The following is an 18091-nucleotide window of genomic DNA, read 5'->3' on the forward strand; positions in this document are numbered from 1 at the left end:
CAGCCCGGGCTCCCAGCTCCCACTCAGGTGCAAAAACAGTTGGAATTAGTCAACAGGCTCTCTGCTAATTGAGGTTGGAAAATATTGTATCAATCCCAGTGGAGCAGGGGCATGGAACAGCTGAGGGAAGAGGGAGAAGGACTGGACAAGGCTGAGGGGAGATAAAGAAAGAAATTACAAAAAACACCCATGATAAATGAATGCACTCTTGTTTATCCCCCTGGAGTTTCAGTTTGTGAGGAATTAGCTGGTCGTATGAAAAGCAAAAGGAGCGTAGAGGAGTCACTGCCTCGCCAGATGTTATTGATGGAAGGATTGCGCGCGATGAAATTCAAAACTTTTGCCTCAGCGATTGATGGGACAGGCCAAGTGTGTATCAGTTCCATCTCCAAAGTGTCCCGAGAAAAAAAAAAAAAAAAAAAGTCCTGTCCTGTGAGCACACATGCGGAAACACACACAAGCACACGGTCAAACACACACAAGCACTAAAGTTTCAGGTATCTGCTTTGTTATCAGAATCAGAGCATGCTTTACGCTTACAGAGACTTTTACCGCATTTGTTAGTTAAATGAGAGAGATAGCAATCGGACTAGATAAGTGACTCGGCTACAGCGCGTGAAAGCCCTAAATATAGATCCACCGACCACTTGATCATCGAGCTTACTAAAAATAACTTGCTGAAACAGCCACAAGAAGAAACAAAGTACAGTGCTTTGAGGGGCCGGCTTTGGGAGGGCCTCGAACATGTTTTTCTTTTGACCTATGGCGAGGCAGCGAAGGATTGAGGGGAAAAACACACCCAAGTGTTTACAAAAGCTCCAGAGGCAGGTACGCATCATATCCTGTCCTAGGTCATCGGTCACAGCCTGCTAATTAGACAGCACAACAGCTGTGCGGGCACACCCAGCAACCATTTCATGATCAATTGCGGCAGCAAATCATAACGCTAAGTAGAGAGTAGAGTGCAGGAAAAGAGACTGCTCTGTGTGTACAGTCACTCAAGTCAAACACAATCAATACATCAGGGCTAATTGATCTTTTTACAGCTTCAATTTTTATAGTTTCATATTTATTCTTTACGTTTTGTCTTCGAAATTCTTGGAAGTGTTTGTCTTGGCAAGCCGCATTGCAAACACTTGAATGTTATGATTTCATTTTTTCATCCCATTTTTTTAAAGGATGGACTGTTACATTTTGGGTGTGTGTGGCTGAAGGCATCAAACGTTTGTGCAGCCTCCAGGTAGTGACAGCCCGTTCACCCTTAGGAAATAAGGTCACCTTGCCGCGGCGCAATGATCGCAGGAGTCACCACGGACGTTCTGCCTCTGCAGCCGCGCGGCTCTCACAGCCAGGGCGTGTTGTGTTTACCAAATTTCCCTTGGTGTGCAACATCTCGCTGTTTGATGTGAGAGTTTTCCTAGTTCATGAGTGTATTTGACTTGGATGGGACCCATGGGAAGAAAACCTTCCACCCTGCTGAAATATGTTGTTGAAATTATTCAAACTTGTTTTAGACAGGGGAAAGTGTCACTCGCCAAGGAGAGACTGACTTGAATTTGAAAATGGGAAAAGACAGGACGTGCGCTGCAGACAGATGACTAAATCTAGCTGAAAGATTGGACCAGTTAGGCAGCATCGGCTGTGATGAAAATATTAAACTCAGCACTACTCAGTTGCCAGAATAAATGTTTGGCAAAAGTACATTTCTGCCGGCCATGGATATGTTGAGACCTCACGTTTCTTAATGTCGCAACTTTACCTTTCATTAGGTTTCATTTTCAACTGTAGCTTGTGACACTGCTGCATTTATGGCCTGGTTAGGTTTAGGCATAAAAAGTGCTCGGTTAGGGTTAGGAAGTTTTGTTCTGACTTCCTCTCAAAACACAATCGTCATAAGGTTTCCTCAAAGACGTCTAACTCTTCCTTTCCAACTGAAATTTGACGTCTGTGCAGTGTTGGAGTCCAGTGCCAGCTGGGTAAAGCTGCTCTGTAACTGCTGGATGTATAAGTAAGTAGGTGTTTGCTAGGTTTGGAGCATCACCCATACCATGAAATGCCTTTTCCGGTTAAGACTTTAGAAACGTGAGCTGTCCAATCAGAAGTGCTAAAGAGTGCAAACAGGAAGTTACTTTAGCATCACAAGCAGTTAATGGTGCAAACGATATATGAAACTTGAACGCTGAGCTGTGACTTCTTATTACTTCATTTTAATCAATTTATTTTTGAATTACTTTTGCTTATTTTTGTTTGATGCAACCTGTTTAAACTGAAGGATGGGTAAATCTCAGGAAATACACAGGAAGTATGTTTAAGTGCCACTCATGAACAGTTAGTCAAACAGTAAACTACTCTCAAGCTCTTGTTAAGTGCTCACCATTCTTCAGAGGACATTATTTTCACCAAAGCCTTAAACATACACGTGTAAGAAGTGCTATAGAGGAGCTAAATGTTTCCACAAGGATTTTATTACAACAAATTCCCGCTCCGTCGTCAGCGTGTTATCTAGACTGCAATTTAGGGACAATGGCGTACACATGCCAGAGCGACAGACATTACAAAATGTCTGTGCTCTGCTGTCTGCCATTTTAAAGGTGTTAGGAAGTTCATTCTGTCCTGGCCATCCTCACCATGACTCACCATTAACTCTGGTAGGGCTCATGTGGGGACGTGTGACTGGATCAACAGCACCGTGGTTGGAGGGGCTCAGAGGGAAGCACCTGGCCGAAGGAAGTCTTTGGTGTTTTGAATCGAGAGAATGCTCATGTTAATGAGGCTAGGAGAAGGGCTGGGGCGTGCTCTGCTCAGTATTGAGGTGGAAATTAAAGGCTAGAGGAGTGCTGGAGCGTTTCCCGTTGCTCATTAGGCATTATGTAAGGTTTCCTCTGGGTCGTCTCAACTGAGAAGGGATTCGTGGACATTTTGGATGCCAACAGGAGGGTAAAATCCCACGAATCATGCATTTATTATCCCCCCAACCACCCCCAATAAGGACAGTGCATGGCCTCAGCTTGTGGGAGACAAATAAAAAAAACAAAAAAAAAACGACCCATTGCCAGCTGTTCCTGATGTTAAGAGGCCGAAAGGCTACTTAAAACATCTCTGGCACACGGATGCGCGTTAGTTCTCTCTCTCAAACGCAGACACAGACACACACTATCACCGTCCTGGGAACGTCGCAGGACAAGAGTGTCAGTGTCACCCTAATTAGCCGAGCATCCCTGGTTTCTGCCACCAGGGTTTGATATCATGAATGGGCGCGAGAAATGTAGCAATTAGTAGCTAACAACCTTTAGCAGTCTGGCGGCGGCTCCTCTCTGGGATTTACTGGGTTCATCAGCAGGTTTATAGAGTCTGACTTTGGCTCCAGCAGCCAATTCAGTTATAGCATCCCACAGCTCTGAACATCCTGTGGGTGTGAAGCGAAACACAAAAGAGAAGACTTCACGGTGCCAGTAGCCGGCTACTTGGATCTTAAAGCCGTTGATAGAAGATGTTTGCACTGATGTTCCTGAACGCTTCTGACAATGAATACAAGGTGTCGGCATATCAGCTTCTAAATACTCGAAGGACGAAATAGTGTATACACCAGAAAATGATTGAAGAGTGTAATAGAGCAAGATTGACTCTTCCAGCATTCTCTCGGCCAGGAAAAATAACCTTTATATTTGCCACATTTTTCTCTGTGAGTCTGATGATCTGTGGCCATCCAAGAACTCCCTCCATGATTTAGGGGTTTTATACAGCATTGTAATGAGCCACAATTAATTACAGCAAAGCAACGCGATACTAACTTGGTCACAGCCAAGCAGTAAGGTTTTTAAAACATGGCTGAAGATTTTGCCCTTTCCCTCAATGAGAACACATTAGCAGTGTTCTTACTGTGCTTTTTTTTTGGGGGGGGGGGGGTGTGAGGCGTAAAATGAGTATTAATTAGATCAGTTGGGAACAGTCGGCCAGCTAGTCTTACTCATGCAGCACCACATGTTTGAAATCACTCGCCAAAGGAAATTCTCACCAAGGAGCAGCTGCCACTCACATCTCGGACCCTGCGAGCACACACACACACACACACACACACACACACACACACACACACACACACACACACGCATACACACACACACACAAGCACGAACACACACACACGCACTGATGTAATCAGCCCATTGAGTCAGGGGAGACAGGTCTTGCCTCAGCATTAGATAGACCAAGACAGATTAATGGTTTTGTTTTGACCCTTCCAATAAAGCCTCTCACCTCCCTGCTCGAACTGAGCCAGACATCATGTCTTGGAAGGCGTTTAACCACTGGCCCAGGAATAAAGAAGCTGAAAGAGAACCCCTTGCTGTAGAGGGGAAAAAAGAAACAACTTGGCATCCCTAAATACAGCTACGGCTGACTGGCTAATGGTACGGGAGTTTAAAGGTGTTCAGGTTTAACCTAAAATCACAAGGAGCCCGGGACTGGGAAACAATAATAGTTGGAATGTAATGCACCTGTTGCCCCAAAGACACATATCCCTCCCTGTCGGATTCGGTCCAGATCATAAAGGAAGTAATAAGAGGCTGTAAAATCGGTCTTTCTCTTAGGTGACATACAGGTAAATCCGGGGCTCCCCACCCTTTTATTTTCCCTGTGAGGCTGTAAGAGCCACGAGAGCATGCTGGAACTCCGTGGACTTTATGAACAGACTTTAATCTCTCTCACAACTCCCACGCACAATCGGAGCAACCAGAACCTGCCCATCAATCTCCGTTGCTAAATATTGACTCGCTGTCAGGCAATCAAGTCATAAAAAATTTAGTTAACAGCTCCTGGATATGTGTGATAGACTGGAGATCTGTTTACTCATGACACCTTTGTGGAGACATGCTGCTCTGTCGCTCTGAGATTCATATCTGCAAATGACAGATTTTTGATAACTAACCGCTCTCTGCAGCACATTAGATTGTTTGCACCAGAGCTCCAGTGATAATATAATATTTCTGAATTATCACATCATGTTTTTCTATGTGTTTAAAGTTTTGGAAGAGCAGTTTTAAACAAGACTTAGAGTCTACAGCCACAAATAATTCACATAACTCTACTAACAATATTATAGAGAAAACTGCATTTTTTATTGTGAACAGGTGGTACTTGGGAAAAGGTAATGGGATTACTATTAAATCATGGAGAGTTATCCACAGGGGAGCAACTAATTTTTTCACCAGTCCATCTTGTAGATGTTGGGATATTTCAAACAATAATTGAAAACTTTGAGCTTTTTGTGGCGCAGTAAGGTCAATAAATTTAACCTCAGGGTACAACAACTATCTATACAAAATGTTATGATCATTTATCAAACAGCTTTCACGACATTTCGCCAAAAGACAAGTGAAGTTATCATCAAAGTCAATTCGATGTATCCTCTGGGGACCATTAATGTCTGTACCAAAATTTCAATCCGCAATGAAAAGTAAACAAAATCTGTAGATTTATCCTCTGGGCACCATGAGTATCCAAATTCCACATCAATCTATCAAACACTTGAAATGAATACAAAAATTACACCAGAATAAAAACAATGGAAAAGAAAGGGGGTCACCACAGTCAGAAGGGTTTATCTGCTGGAGAACATGAATGTCTTAATTCTTAAATCAAACTTTAATGAGTATACATAATGGTAGTTTTTGAAATATTTCTGGAACAAAGAGGTGAACTGATGCCCCTACCCCTACAGCCCTATGTTGCTAGTAGGGCAAAAAAAGAATTACTGGACAATATAAGAGCGTGACTATGGCTGTGATTGTATTTTATGCATTAGAAAGCAGAATATAGGTAAGTGCTAATCATTCACTATTCAAAGTGTTAATCATAATCATACAGCATTTATTTTTTCATTGATCTTAAAACGCCAGTACACCTCACCGTGTACGTGGGTCACAACACAGGATTTATGACCATACGGACTTACAACTGGATGGGAACAGGGTAAAATCTCTACTTGTGCAGAAAAAGAAATAAATTAACACATGATATTTTGATTTGTCTTGGACTTAGATGACAGTTTTTATGAAAGCAAACAAACCATCTGTCAGATTTTGTTCCATGAGATGAACAACCTCTGCACTGAAGCTTTCGTGCTTTGAAGACCGAAACAGAGAAGTCGCTGTCTGGACCGAATATCTGTGTTGCAAATGCATTTCCTGAAAGTAGGATAATTAATGCAAATGCGGACGGCTAAAAACAGCAACTCTGATGCAGGTCTGTGCATGCCAGCAGGTTGAGACCGTACAGTGTCTTCTCTGAACTCGAATAACACACATCCACCCATACCTGCCTTTTATCTCGGAGGCCATTTTCTCTAAACGAACGCAAGCAGGATGTGAGTATCGTGTCAGGGCTCTTTGAATGTCTGCGTACATTTAGGATGCATGCGCCTGTGTTTATACTTGTGCCATTGCAGGAGCATGAAGTGGACCCTAAACTGAAAAAGATGTGTGTTTCCTTTCCCTAATGGCTAATATGAACCAGACCTTACCTCGCACTCAGTTCAGACACATGCGTGTGTGTGTGTGTGTGTGTATGTGTGTGTGACGCTGACATGTGCATGCTCGTGTGCACACGGGTGTTTTTCCCCGTCTGGAAGGCCATGCTCCTCATTAGACCACAGCGGGTGGCATGAAGCAGTGTAGAGATACAGTTGGAGTTGGACAGTGAAGCCCTCACCGTACACCGGACCACTCCTGAGACCGGTGTCCTGTCCCTCGCTTTGCTTACCAAATTTCATCGAGGCAAGTTGGCGAAATTTTTATGAATGACTTGGGACAAGTTTGCATTGTGGTCAGCAATTTTCTGCTGCTTACAGTTGCATTCATTCATGACTGTTCAGACAGTATGCAAGTGTGTATGTAAAACACCATGTTTTTACCAAATCTTTGCAAAGATAATGCCGCTTTTACATGAATCCTCTCCCTCTGTACCCAGATCTCCTCACCTACTGTTTATACACATATCTTTCACTATCATCCTCTTGTTTCTTTTGCTTCTATCTACCTGTCTGCCCCTTTCTACCTATCACCATCTATCTGGCTGCTGTCTCCATTTCCCCCTCTCCTCCCCTGCAGTGGATAGGATTGGGGTCAGGGCCCTTTGGCCAGTGGAGCAAGTGACAGCTCTGACAGGGCCCTGATTTCACTCTTGTGCCTTCTGTCACCTCCCCGTATGCCCCCGTCTCATTTTAATAATGTAAATATGGGGCAGGCTCAGGCCAGAGAGAATATTCTGTGTCCAGGAGCTCACTGACTGGAACCTCGCTGCACACCTGAGCCACACATGCACACACTTAGAGTTGACAGTATTCTCCAAAACTAACTTGGTTTGTTAGACTGTGGCTTAATAGAGAACTACACACAAAAAACAAACGAGGCAAAAATCATTTCTCAGTTATTAATAAAAGTTTCGCTATGACTAAATCAGCACGTCAGCCAGTCGCAGCTAAAGACACTTTCATGATTACTGAGTTGGTTATTTGAGAGTTAAAGGTGCAGTTAAGCATAAGTTTGGGGGACTCATAAGAAATTGATTAAAAAGAACGGTCAACATCGAAGCAGCTGAGGGCAAGATATGCTGAATTTTAGTCTCTCGCAGTGGCAGACTCAAAATGTTTTGGGGGCACGGGCAAAAATAAATGAAAACAGCACCTCGTTCATGAGGGGGCATCAACATGTAGAAAGTCATGATATATTCAAAATTAAAGGGGGCATTTCAACATATGTTTTCTCTCAGAAGGGCACTCAATCATGTTTTATCTACGATAGGGACATTCAGAAGGACCCTTTTACACCATCAGAATTCCTGAGGAGCGATAAACAAGAACAATCATTTTGGACCCAACAATTTAAATAATTCAGTCACAATCATAATAGTGTTTTGAAGGATACTTATATTCTGTAGATTGCCAACATAAAAGTGTTATCAATATGACCTTTAAGAGCGGATTGTAGGAAATGTGGAAAGGCATCAAGGTTTGTTTGTTTTTTAGGCACCTCTGAATTATTAAGCACGAATATAGCTAAATTGCAGCTTCCAGAAAATGAATTTACAAAAAAATCTCCCAGTGTTGTGAATGCGTAATCGTAATTACTATTACTTTAACATCACATGAACACAGCATAAGTCAGTCCGCCAGCCTGCGCAGTCAAAGCTTTTTTTTTTTTCTTTCGTATTTTATTTTCTTTGAAGTACATTGCCAGCTACCCACGCTCACATGCCCGTCACCTGCAAGGGGCTCTAATAGCTTCGGCAACTTATTTTTCCTCTGACCAGGAAATACTGGGAATGCTGCTTTGGACCAGACGGGGATGTTCTTCAGTGACTACTTGAAGAGTTAAGTGCTGACAGCCCAGGGTAAAAGAAGTTAGGAAACCGTAAACAGGGCCTTTGTTTTCTCCTGATTGTGTTTCCACTCAGGGTGGCTGAGTCTGGTCTGGACAGCCATCCAAACCAGCCACAGATGCGACACACCAGCTTACTGCAATTAAGTGGCACAGGGGAATGACCTCAGTCTAATGCGGATCCCGCCATCCCGCCTGCTCCTCCCAGGGTACCAAAGTTCAGGAAACTGCAGAAGCCGTGAGTCACAAAGCTCTCGGCAGGCAGATCTGTTCGTAACTATCTGTGAAGCCTTTGATAGCCTGCTGTTCGCTTGTTACGGATGTGATGCATGATTTGGAAGCCGTCTGCCCTCCTTGATTAAAGAGGAGGCCTCCTGGACGGCCCCTCAGTACCGTAGGCGAGCACACCGTGGGCTTCGTTAACCTTGTTCACCTCTGCTATCCATCCAGCCCCCTCCCTCCCGCCATCGCTCACCCACTCCCTCAGGTCGTCCTCTAGTGTTACTTTTTCTTGCTTGTAAACTTGGGGTTTGATCAGTGGAGGGTCTTGGCCCTCTGATTCCGCATCCTGGAGGTCCTTAATGAACTGATTGATGTTCCATTATGTACAATCACAGCTTAGCATGTCCAAGGAAGTTAGTGTTCAGTGGAATAAGTACCACAGATTGCATGCTGACAGGACGTTCAGGTACACTAATCACTGGTTTGATGGTGTGTGTGTGTGTGTGTGTGTGTGTGTGTGTGTGTGGTAGGAAAGATTCGTCTGCGACTACAACCTCTGACCTGTCGGACTGATATTCTCAGTGAGCTTTGTGATTGTTTTTCCCCTGAACTCTTCTCTTTGTACTAACATTTAGCTGCAGTTGGACTGAGCACAACTGCCTCTGCACACACACATACACAGACAAATCCAGATGTGGACGCTGATTCTGGAGTATTGGGTCAGTCTGTCTGGGGATAAATCAGACAGACTAATGTGTCCTGTGAGGGGATGGAGGGTAATTGGTCACATTTGACCCCCGGCCTCACGGACTGTGGGAACGCTGGCTTTATCTAGCAGCGGTAATTGGCTAATGAAACACTTCCGCAACTCCTCGACTAGATTGTCATCCACCGGTTGGGATTGGGTGAGGCATGTGTATGTGTGCTTGTGCGAGTGTGGCCGGCACAAGTGGCCAAGAGGCATGTGTGTGTTGTGTGTGTGTGTTGAGTGTGTGTGCTGGCATATTTGTATGTGTGTGTGTGTGTGAGTAGCGTAGAGAAAATAGCAGGATGCGGAACTCCCTGTGGCCATCTCCACAACGTTATCGACAGCATCGGTCTCATGATGCCTGCAGCATACTGATACATTGACAGAACGCACATTAATGCTTGTGTGGTCTCCATCACGATTTAAATTTAGGTTTTGAAGTGGAAATGGTTAACGCATTTCAAATTAAATCTGTAGCCCGAGGCGACACTTTTTCATGCGACGCATGCTGACAGCGTCGCGAGGACACGACCGAGGGGAAGTCATACCCTCAGTATCACGGTCGATACGACAGAGAGTCCTGTTATATTCTATCGACTTCTGCTCACGTTTTACAGTTGTTTGGTGTGATCATTTAACTGGGCACAGTCATGCCCACATCAATCGAAAGACGAGAAAACCAGGGAGGGGAGAGTGAGTTGTGGGGGTGGGTGGGGGGCACTAAGAAATAAAAAGGCTAAAGTTACGGTGGTGAGACAATGTCTCTGAGGTCCCATCAAATGAGCCATTCATAGATGCGGGCCTACCAGTTTGTGGAGCCAGGGAGACACTCCGATAGAGTGGGGCCCAGGGTGGCCTTGTCTTTTTGTCCCAAGCTGACCCCTGCTCTCCCGCCTGGCCTCTGCGCCCCTCACCTGGCCTGTCCCAGCGCACTGGTAACAGGATACCTGTAATTTGCTCTAATGGCCTTTGAAAGACCTGGCTGGGCTAATCCCTGGAGTGCTTCTCCCAGCAGCACCGTATGAAAGGGTGGGGGTAAAAGGGCCGAGTGCGAGTCCTGAAAGAGGACCAGCCTCTGAATTGTGTGTGAGAGAATGTCACCCCTTGCGGCCGGGGCCGAGGGAGTGCGGGAGTCAGTTTTCAGCAGATCACCACCATGTGGCTTGTTCACAGGCTCGGTCTTGTAGAGAGGGAGATTGTCTCTGCTTTACACCTCCCTCAGTGGCTCAGTCTGGCACGCAGGGGGGAACGGGCCGAACACCGGCCTGCACACAACTTTGAGAGAGTGCACTTCAAAATTGTTTCCAGATTCCTTTTGAAATGTGTGCTCAGGTAGTTCTTCATGGATGACATTTCCTTATTGAATAATAGAGATTGATATCCCACCTCCCCAGTGCCGCAGAGCTGCACGGAGAGAAGAAAAAACGAGGGAACGGTTTGATGTGAAGTTAGACGCTAAAATTTGCAAAAGCGAAGTAGGCAATGACTTCAGTGAAAGGGACGAAACTGAGATGGACAAAAGACAGCAAGACAGGTTGTGTTACTGTACACTGTCGGGTGTTATTAGGCATAAAACTTCTATATATAAAACTGGCGAATGGATTTTGCAAAATTGGTTGGTGCAAAAGAAAGCTGTTCGTATGAGCGATTCTTGAGAGCCCAGTGAAGTGTAATGATATTAATACCAACAACAACATCACTGTCCTCTGAATTATGGACGGAGATTAAAAGGACAGGAGAAAAATAATCTTATCGGTCTCATCTTTTGCTCTCATCCCCCCAGAGATTTTAATGGAATGTGGGAACAACAAGTGATACGTGGGCAGGGAGGACCAGCCCTCCGCCTGTCTTTTCTCTCCTTTCTTCCTGTCTTTTCTATCCATCGTTCTTGTTTAGTTTTTTTTTTCCTGGATAGGGTGGACCGCATGCAGCAAACACACACGCACGCACGCAGACCAAGGTATAGGCGACATTGCACACTGTGTACAGAGTGATTTAGGGAGTGACAGCATGTTTAGATCTGTGAACGTTCAAGTGTGTAAAAAAAAGGGAAAAGGGGGTACGAGAATAGTCCTGTTCCTTATTTCCTTTGCTGCTACTATAATTATGTGCTTTTTGAATTGTCTTTGATCAGAACAAACACGGGTTGAAGGATTCCTAACTGTCCAGGAATTCGGAGCTAAATTAGGCAAGAGAAACACTGTTCAGACTCCCAGAGAGCCTGATCTCATTTGAGGAACAGAATCAGATCTCAGGGCCAAGTAACTTGGCATGTTGGCCTGAATGTGCGCCTCTGAATAACATGTGGCGGGAGATCAGAGTGAGGGCTGTTCAGTTAATTTCATTACTGACTATCTTGGAGATTTTTTTTTCTTCTAGTTCTTCTTTTCCTCCTTTAAAAAATTGTGTTTCTCTCGTAAAAGCAGGAATAAAGTGACAAAAAAAACGGAGAACTGCAGGCGCTTTGTGTGTTTTTGTGTTTTTTGTGTGCGCCTGGCTCGGAGCAGACATATCTCATAGCTGTCGGTATGGCATGAATAAATTATCCCATTCCTGTGAGAGTTAATAGGTATGATGCATGTCCGGAGACCCGGCGCAGACAGGCCGCTTTAGGGAGGGAGGGGAGGCGTGACCCAGGCAGACTGAGACAGAGACCAAAGAGGTGCGACAGGGGAGAAGTGAGGGACAGACGGGCAGCGAAAAGCAGGCTGGCAGATGGAAGACAGGAGGAAGGAGAGAAAGACAGGTACATGTACAGCTCTGCGACAGAGGGCCGCTCTCAAAACCCTTGGCTGCTGGAAAAGTGGAGCTCTCAGAGCGGCAGTCACAGCTCCCGTTAAAGAGACTGTAAATTTTTATTATTGCTGTCCAGCACTGGTCGGTCCATTAAACCAGTAAGGGCATTGCATCATATATGTGTTCTGAGCCTGATCACACTTATTCAAACAAAAATAAATGTCATCATGTCATCACCGTGCGTATGAAACATTATGGACAGTGACTCAACGAGGGTGTTTTTACATTAATGAAAGGGAAATCCTGAGCAAACCCTCAACTTTGACCAAAATCGTTAAGTCCAACCTTTTGGTGGAGTGTGCCTCAGAATGAGGAGCATGAAAAAAGCTGACCTCAACCTCAACTAATCTGTTTAAAATTGACCCAAAACCTCACTAAAGCTGAGCAACTGGACGAGGCATCAGAAAAAAGGCCATCATTTTTCTAGGTTCTGGTGTAAGAATTTTGCTCTTGTCACGCATGCAACAACCACAGATAATGGTCATGACAGTGTGTTGGTACATCTATATTCAAGACAAAATCTGCAATGTGAGAAGGTCATAACAAAAATGTGCAACTGCTTATAAACTGACTTTAGTAATATCCTTGGCATGTGCTCATTTTAAAAAATGCATCATTTCCAAAGGAACTTTAGATATACAGCAGAAAATCATTGTGGCACTCCAATTAGTCACGTCAAAGCAGGTTCTTCTGCCTTTAAAAGCAGATGTACAACACCTGCTCCGGCATCAGTCACTCAGCGGGCTGTTTGACACTGTGTTGGTGTGCTGTAGTGTGGAAAGTTTAAGTGTTTGGATATAGTTTGTCGCACTGAAATAAAAGTTAACTACTAGCTGTGCGTTATTTATGAGAGATCATCAAATGTGCTGATAAGCTTTTATCTGTCTATCCTTTTCCCATCACCCTTTTGCAAATGCTTTTCAGGAATGAGTACTGTAGACATAATATGCTTCCACCTCATACGTAACTCATGAATCAATAAACCATTGACCCCTTCTGGCCCTCCCCCTATAAAAAATTGTGTAGGGGCGGCCCTGTCTTTAGGTTCCGTTTTCATATTACGTTGCAACAACGCTGTTCTTAGGATCTGGTTAAGTTCATCAAAGAAAACCTCTTAGTTAGGTTTAGAAAAAGATCATATTCAGGCTTAAAATACCTGCTTTGTCTGCCACAAAAATGGTAAAAAATTGCCCCAATGTCTTCTTAAAAATATCCAGTGGTTTCACTCTTACAAACGTCGAAATACAGGCTTGTCCTGGGCGGGCACTGACTTGGCAGCCTTCTCTCCAAACTTCACCATCTTCCCTGTATGTATTGTCTATGACATGTAAATATTTAAAAGTATCTGTGGTTTGCAGAAACGTTAGCTGCCAACATTTGATGGTGGCGACAGGGCTGGGGTGTACCCGATGTTATTTCACTGGAGAAGAAAATTAATATTAATACGTTTACGTTTTCCTCCTTAAAGAACGATATTTTCTAAACCACCAGAGGTTGCGACCAGCATCAGACCAGTATCAGACCACATATCAGGATATACACTGTTTTTTACCGACAACCCCTTTCTAAACCCATAGAGACCCCCCACCATGCGCTAATCAAGGGCTGTGTGCAGGTGATGGATTTGATCCAGAGGTCAGAAGTTTGCTTGGTAGAGTATACTTTACCAGGAGAATCCACAGGAGTCATGGTTCATCAGGAGACCATGTTTACTCTTGCCTTTCACTTAGCTCGGTGTGTCTTTGTAAATGCGTTGTGCATCCATCCTCTGGTTTCAGCTAATCTAGTGGTGTGTGTGTGCGTGTGTGTGTGTGTGTGGCACCAATCAGACTGATCATTGAAAAAGAGACATGGAGCCAAAGGTGCAAAACGACCACTCAAATACCGTCTGAAAATGTATGAAATGCCTATATTTTTGCTTTTAAGTTTGCATTCACCTTCACAGCAACATTACAGGGCTGTTTAAAACTAATTTGTATCCTCCTTGTAAGGTGGTGGAACACACATGAATTTTCCAAACTGCGAACTCCAGCACACTGCGTTCCCTGTAAATTATCTTCCCGTCTCTGCAGCGCCGTCATATTTCACAGCAAATTGGAGATCAGCTTTCATACGAACCACTCACTGAAATGAGATCACCGCTGGCCCGCCGTTGCTGCTCACCAGAATATTTATTGATAACTGTCAGGATCCCGGTATATGAGCCGCCTGACCAGACATTCCTTCATCTTTCAGCAACCAATCGATATGAAGTGTGTGGCCTTTTTCTGTCAAGGTCTGCAAAAGGGACCCAAATGTATGACTCCAAGCCAGCAGGTGGAAGCAACGGAAAGTGAGCTTTCGTAACACAGACGATGACCCAACAGTTGGAAGTAGAAAAAAAAACACGTGGGCCTATCAGGGACAGGTAAACTAGGACTATCTTAAAGGTGAGAAAACAACACAAAGACAGGAAGTAAAACACCTCAACACACGAGGCGAGTAAAACTTTCAAAATAAACCAAGAGATAACTAAACTAAGCAATTACTAAGCAAAGAATAAGGAATGTGATAGAAGCTTGCAGTGATTGAATGAGTTATTTCAACCTGTTTTCATCAGTCTGCAGACGTTAAAATGACTGAACACAAACCAATCGCTTGGTGTGGTTTAGGCATCAAAACTACTTGGTGAGGTTAAAGTCAAGGCTGGAGTTCTGGTTTCACACAGGACGCAAAACAGCGGTCTCCTGGGTAAAAGCCTTGTGTTTGTTTGACCCATCCATCGACCTCAACCACCACCCTTCTTGGACTTTCTCACTCTTTATACTTCGATATTCTTTATTTGTTTATTGGTTTCCCACAGAGAGGCTGGGCTGGTCATGTTGACATTTTGCCAGATGAGTGTCACAGTAAACTCATCGTAACATTTCTATATAGTATGTCTTTCAGCATGTGAGGGCGGATCCTGATCATTCTCCCCGCGTGCCCTCTGAGCTGCTGACACAGAAGCAGGAATTTTTTGTGCTGACACACCACTTGTCGCAGATTTGTCCCCACGGTCACCACATGCTGAGGGCAGTCATTTTTTTTTTTTTTTTTTTTTTGTGGCCCAACATCATGCTGTCAGGCCGTAAACAAAGGCCTCTGCCCTAAATCAATAGTGCGATTACGCTTTATGGACTAATAAATGAAATGGCCATGTGCACATGACAACTGACAGACGTAACATGAAATTAAACATTTGTTATGAATTTGACTTCCCTGTCCTACAACACATGCTGCAAGTGAGCTAGTTTGTTTAAGTGGGGAAATCCCTGCTATCATAACCTCCCACTCACTGCATCTCACCGCCACCTGACACTGTGAATTTCACTTATGAGGACCTAGCAGTGGGGACACTCTTTAACAGTCTCCACTTGTCAGCAGTGTTGACATTACAGTTAAAAAGTGATGGAGGTAGTTAAACACCTGCACAATAGGACTTTAATTTGTCCTCCTTTGACTTATTATATGATTTCGGCCTCTATATAGATTTATACCCTCAAAAGCTCCTTTTAGGCCGAGAAACATTTTGCTTAAGTTAGGATAAAGGGGTTTGCCAATTTAACTGCTATTTTCAAACCCCATGACTTTGACATCCTTACGTACTTGGGCAATTGTTGCGGATCTTAGGTGAGACACTGTCTGTTTGTTTTTTTAAAAAAATGATAAATAAAAAATCCAATGCTTGAAAGGGGTTTACATCTGGTGCATGCAGCCTGCAAGCCTGACATAACACACTAGCATTCATCTTTTAATCAAATGGATCAAATTTGTCAGACCTCAAGGACACCATTATGAGAACCTCACTGGTTTTGGTGTCTGTCTCCAAAACTCTCTGTGTTAGGTGATCTGAGAAGTACTTTGCTTGAAGCAGCTGAGGTCTTTGTAGGGACCAGGAAAGAAAGACGAGGGACAGCTGCGATAGAGGTTTTCAGCGGAGGGAAACATTTTTTGAAAAATTCTGCATCAGTGCAAGCAGCACTCGAAGCCGCAGGCCGACCGGTTCATTCAGCTGTAATCTGCGTTTGAACGCCATCATCTACAAGACATTTTGTGAGAGTAGCTTCCATTTTTATTTTCTTGTCTGATGATTTAAATTTTTTGGGGGGTAAATATAATATAATATACTAAATATACTATACTTAGAATGTACTATACTTGTGAAAGCATAAATTCAGTGCAGGTCATACATTTTCCTCTCTTATCAAGCGAATGAAATCATCTGTCTCCACAAGTCCTGGCTAATCGTAAGTTGGTATTTTACTGTACATTCAAGGGTTAATGTCCAAGTTTCCATATGACACCACCTGTGATAGCCTCCACTGGAGCGCCCGTTCTCATGGTAATCTCTCAAGGTGTTTAAAGCAATAGTGAGTGATGCAGCCTTTGTCCGCGCTGATACACCCAGGCGGCTGCTTCGCCCAGTACCAGACCCTTCAAGGGGGTCATGGCAGATCAAAGGTGCTGGTCACAGCCATTAGGCCCGGCAGCCCAGACCCGACATGAAAAGCTTGTGTTTTGAAAAGGAGGGCAGAAGGAAAAAAACAACAGGGCCCTCTTCGTTTAAAAAGCAAGCAAACTGTGAAATAATTGAAAAGGTATGTCAATCAAGAGCAGGAGCACAGCGGGAACTCCAAGATTCCCAGGCTCTGCTCTGGTCGAGCACTGAGCCATGGAGGGCTGCTCAAGGGGGCAACCCAAGAAATTAAAGACCTGGGAAAAGGAACAAAAAGAAGACAGGAGGAAAGAGGCAGGAAAAACTCTTTTTCTCACTCTGTCTTTGCTCAGTCTTTCACTCTTTTCTGCTCGAAATTTGCGATGAAAGGAACCATTTTGCCACACTTTGTAGAGCCCCATTCAGAACCTTTGGTCATTAATAAGATCTTGTCTAGCTCTTCACCTCTCAGGTGAGTAACAAAGACTTATTGGGTAGGGGGGGTTGGGTGGGTGGATGGGGGGGGCAGCAGCAGCCATTGGAAGCACTTGCCCCCACCGCCACAGCTCCCATCTTATAACCAGCACCTTCACCCTGTACTCGCTCCCTCCTCCTCCTCCCCCATACCATGAGTCTGACAAAAGGGAACCCCGTGAGAGTGTCTCTCGCTTTCCTTTCTGTCTTTTTTTTTTTTTTTTTTCAAAGTCAGAAAAGGCTTGAATGATCTGACGATGGGCTAACGTCCAAAAAATGGGGGACGGAAAGAAAAGAAAGAGTAAAAAAAAAAAAAAAAAGACTGGGTAAAAGACTTTTTCTATGCTTTTAAAAATCCCATAGAGCAGAAATAAATGGCAAGTCCACAGTTGACTAGGCACGTATAGTGCAGGATTTGCTTGTAATGGCAGCTTGAGCTTATTGACAGTCCCAGCCAAATCATGTCAAAGGTTAAGAGATCTTGCCAATTGCAAGTGGGAAGCCAAAAGTACCATTTTCATGAGCTCAATAGGGCCATCAGTTGATACTTGCTCAGCAGAACACGGCGCAGGAGTGACCTTCAGTTTCCAAAGCAACTCAGGAACAAAGAGCTAATTTGCCTCTATTATTTCCCTCTCGTCTTTCTAACTGGGATATTGTTCAAGAGATTTGAAACTTTTCTTGAATGAAAAAAATCCTTGATAAATAGCAGCTATAATGCACAGATGAGGGCTTGAAAATTATTTCTATCTTTTTCTTTTTTACTTTATCAACAATGATATGTTGTGGCTTCTTTCTTGTGACAAATGTATTGTCGCTTTGGACAAAAGCATCTGCTGAATTCCCTAAATGTCAGTGTAAATGTAGAATGATTTACAGAAAAAATGCAGGAAAACTATTTCACTAAAATAAAAGTTATTTTATTAGAACAAACTAGATGTTCCCGCCCATTTGTGTAGATAAAATGTATTTGTCACACCAGACTGTGTGTTAAAACAACAGGGTTTAATAAAGAGAGGG

At 43.9% G+C, this 18091-nt stretch overlaps 1 protein-coding gene across 1 annotated transcript in view; it reads left to right on the plus strand.

Moving 5' to 3' along the window:
* Positions 1–18091, plus strand: part of fgf22 (fibroblast growth factor 22) — a 29892-nt gene that overhangs the window by 3120 nt on the left and 8681 nt on the right. The gene's annotated exons all lie outside the window — the stretch shown is intronic.

The sequence above is a fragment of the Acanthopagrus latus genome, chromosome 11 (genome assembly GCF_904848185.1).
Source record: "Acanthopagrus latus isolate v.2019 chromosome 11, fAcaLat1.1, whole genome shotgun sequence".
Taxonomy (NCBI): domain Eukaryota; kingdom Metazoa; phylum Chordata; class Actinopteri; order Spariformes; family Sparidae; genus Acanthopagrus; species Acanthopagrus latus.